The sequence below is a fragment of the Oncorhynchus mykiss genome, chromosome 15, assembly GCF_013265735.2.
Source record: "Oncorhynchus mykiss isolate Arlee chromosome 15, USDA_OmykA_1.1, whole genome shotgun sequence".
Classification (NCBI taxonomy): domain Eukaryota; kingdom Metazoa; phylum Chordata; class Actinopteri; order Salmoniformes; family Salmonidae; genus Oncorhynchus; species Oncorhynchus mykiss.
The window spans coordinates 50773311-50777351 of NC_048579.1; positions in this window are offsets into that span (position 1 = coordinate 50773311).

Consider the following 4041-nt stretch of genomic DNA (forward strand, 5'->3'; position numbering starts at 1 on the left):
CCTCAGCCTGGAGGGACGTGTGAAACGTACTCCTCAAACTGGAGGGACGTGTGAAACATACTCCTCAGCCTGGAGGGACGTGTGAAACGTACTCCTCAGCCTGGAGGGCCGTGTGAAACGTACTCCTCAGCCTGGAGGGACGTGTGAAACGTACTCCTCAGCCTGGAGGGACGTGTGAAACGTACTCCTCAGTCTGGAGGGACGTGTGAAACGTACTCCTCAGCCTGATGGGACGTGCGAAACGTACTCCTCAGCCTGGAGGGACGTGTGAAACGTACTCCTCAGCCTGAAGGGACGTGTGAAACGTACTCCTCAGCCTGGAGGGACGTGTGAAACGTACTCCTCAGCCTGAAGGGACGTGTGAAACGTACTCCTCACCCTGGAGGGACGTGTGAAACGTACTCCTCAGCCTGATGGGACGTGTGAAACGTACTCCTCAGCCTGGAGGGACGTGTGAAACGTACTCCTCAGCCTGGAGGGACGTGTGAAACGTACTCCTCAGCCTGGAGGGACGTGTGAAACGTACTCCTCAAACTGGAGAACCGTGTGAAACATACTCCTCAGCCTGGAGGGATGTGTGAAACGTACTCCTCAGCGTGGAGGGCCATGTGAAACGTACTCCTCAGCCTGAAGGGACGTGTGAAACATACTCCTCAGCCTGAAGGGACGTGTGAAACGTACTCCTCAGCCTGGAGGGACGTGTGAAACGTACTCCTCAGCCTGAAGGTTCATGTGAAACGTACTCCTCAGCCTGGAGGGACGTGTGAAACGTACTCCTCAGCCTGATGGAACGTGTGAAACATACTCCTCAGCCTGAAGGGACGTGTGAAACATACTCCTCAGCCTGATGGGACGTGTGAAACATACTCCTCAGCCTGGAGAGACGTGTGAAACATACTCCTCAGCCTGAAGGGACGTGTGAAACGTACTCCTCAGCCTGAAGGGACGTGTGAAACGTACTCCTCAGCCTGAAGGGACGTGTGAAACATACTCCTCAGCCTGAAAGGACGTGTGAAACATACTCCTCAGCCTGAAGGGACGTGTGAAACGTACTCCTCAGCCTGAAGGGACGTGTGAAACATACTCCTCAGCCTGAAGGGACGTGTGAAACATACTCCTCAGCCTGAAGGGACGTGTGAAACGTACTCCTCAGCCTGAAGCGACGTGTGAAACGTACTCCTCAACCTGGAGGGACGTGTGAAACATACTCCTCAGCCTGATGGGACGTGTGAAACGTACTCCTCAACCTGGAGGGACGTGTGAAACGTACTCCTCAGCCTGGAGGGATGTGTGAAACGTACTCCTCAGCCTGAAGGGACGTGTGAAACATACTCCTCAGCCTGATGGGACGTGTGAAACATACTCCTCAGCCTGGAGAGACGTGTGAAACATACTCCTCAGCCTGAAGGGACGTGTGAAACGTACTCCTCAGCCTGAAGGGACGTGTGAAACGTACTCCTCAGCCTGAAGGGACGTGTGAAACATACTCCTCAGCCTGAAGGGACGTGTGAAACGTACTCCTCAGCCTGAAGGTTCATGTGAAACGTACTCCTCAGCCTGGAGGGACGTGTGAAACGTACTCCTCAGCCTGATGGGACGTGTGAAACATACTCCTCAGCCTGAAGGGACGTGTGAAACGTATTCCTCAGCCTGAAGGGACGTGTGAAACATACTCCTCAGCCTGAAGGGACGTGTGAAACATACTCCTCAGCCTGAAGGGACGTGTGAAACGTACTCCTCAGCCTGAAGGGACGTGTGAAACGTACTCCTCAGCCTGAAGGGACGTGTGAAATGTACTCATCAGCCTGAAGGGCCATGTGAAACGTACTCCTCAGCCTGAAGGGACGTGTGAAACGTACTCCTCAGCCTGAAGGGCCCTGTGAAACGTACTCCTCAGCCTGGAGGGCCATGTGAAACGTACTCCTCAGCCTGGAGGGACGTGTGAAACGTACTCCTCAGCCTGAAGGTTCATGTGAAACGTACTCCTCAGCCTGGAGGGACGTGTGAAACGTACTCCTCAGCCTGATGGGACGTGTGAAACATACTCCTCAGCCTGAAGGGACGTGTGAAACGTACTCCTCTCTCTGAAGGGACGTGTGAAACATACTCCTCAGCCTGAAGGGACGTGTGAAACATACTCCTCAGCCTGAAGGGACGTGTGAAACGTACTCCTCAGCCTGAAGGGACGTGTGAAACGTACTCCTCAGCCTGAAGGGACGTGTGAAACGTACTCCTCAGCCTGAAGGGACGTGTGAAACGTACTCCTCAGCCTGGAGGGATGTGTGAAATGTACTCCTCAGCCTGGAGGGACGTGTGAAACGTACTCCTCAGCCTGGAGGAACGTGTGAAACGTACTCCTCAGCCTGGAGGGACGTGTGAAACGTACTCCTCAGCCTGGAGGGACGTGTGAAACGTACTCCTCAGCCTGGAGGGACGTGTGAAACATACTCCTCAGCCTGGACTGTCACCACTTGTGCCCCAAATTGTAAATTTTTCGGTGCCGTTGACTGGTAAGACACTTCGGGAGGGAACAAGGCAGAGATCCTGGGTTTGAGCCTCGGTGTGAGCCGAATCAGGTGGAAGTGGTACTTGATAAGCAAGCAAAGTGATATAATTTACCCCGCTTAAAAGGCTATTGAGCCCCACAGTGGAGGTGTCATAATACCCATAATACCTAGCGGTCAAACAGGGTAATGGTTCCAATCATAGTTCCACCATTCATTTTTCCCAAAGGGGATTTTAGAAACACTTAAAATCAGGGCTGTGTTTGGTGTAGGCTTACCCTGGTGTGACATTTTGGTAACCGTGTAAATCTTCCTCGGACAAGGTGGGGCAGCAGGTAGCCTAGTGGTTAGAGTGTAGGGGCGGCAGGTAGCCTAGTGGTTAGAGTGTAGGGGTGGCAGGTAGCCTAGTGGTTAGAGTGTAGGGGCGGCAGGTAGCCTAGTGGTTAGAGTGTAGGGGCGGCAGGTAGCCTAGTGGTTAGAGTGTAGGGGCGGTAGGTAGCCTAGTGGTTAGAGTGTAGGGGCGGCAGGTAGCCTAGTGGTTAGAGTGTAGGGGCGGCAGGTAGCCTAGTGGTTAGAGTGTTGGGCCAGTCACCAAAGGTTTGCTGGATCGATTACCTGAGGTAAAAATATGTCATTCTACCCCTGAACAAGGCAGTTAACCCACTGTTCCCTGGTAGGCTGTCATTGTAAATAAGAATTTGTTCTTAAACTGACTTGCCTAGTTAAATAAAGGTAACACAAAAGTGACTTTTATCAATATACTCGGCTCTGTCAATTCTGTTTCATAAAATGCTAATTAGCATCACAGTAGACATCATGCAAGACTACAAATCCCTGCAAAGCTCCTGCACGTAATTTCTAGCTGACACCTTTGCTAACAGGTATTGTGTCCATTTAAAACACACACAAGACCGTTCACAGAATTGTCAATTTAAAGAAATGTAGCCAATTCACTCATCACTATATTTAGCTAACATTAGATAGTTCATCCAGAAATTCTTACCTTGCAGTCTCGTCCAGATCATCATGGCTTTTGTAGCAGCTAATTGCAGCATCATGGCGTTTCCTTTTGGGGGGATAAATACAGGCAAATTGATAAAAGTCACCTTATCCTAGAGAGATTTACAGAGTTATCAAACTGTCATGCCAGGGTAAGCCTACACAAAACACAACCCGCATTTTAAGTGTTTCTAAAAATCCCCTATGGGAAAACTGAACGTTGGAAAAAAACGATTGGAACCATTTCCCTGTTTGACTACTAGGTTTTATGGGTATTATGAATCATACTGTGGTACTCTATGGATGAGTCAATATAAGAGGAGACATAGTTTAAGGTTCTGGGTATAATCCCATCAAGCTGTAGAGCGAGATTAAGAGAAAATTATGAAAATGGACAGTAAGACTTAAAACGAAATAACGTGTCTTTGAATGTTACATTCTAGGTGAGGAGCCGGCGTTGGCGTAAAGGCGGAGGAATCGCTGGAAGGAGTGTGAGTAATGAAAAGGCTGTGCAACGCCTCAAGCCTCACCTGGATCT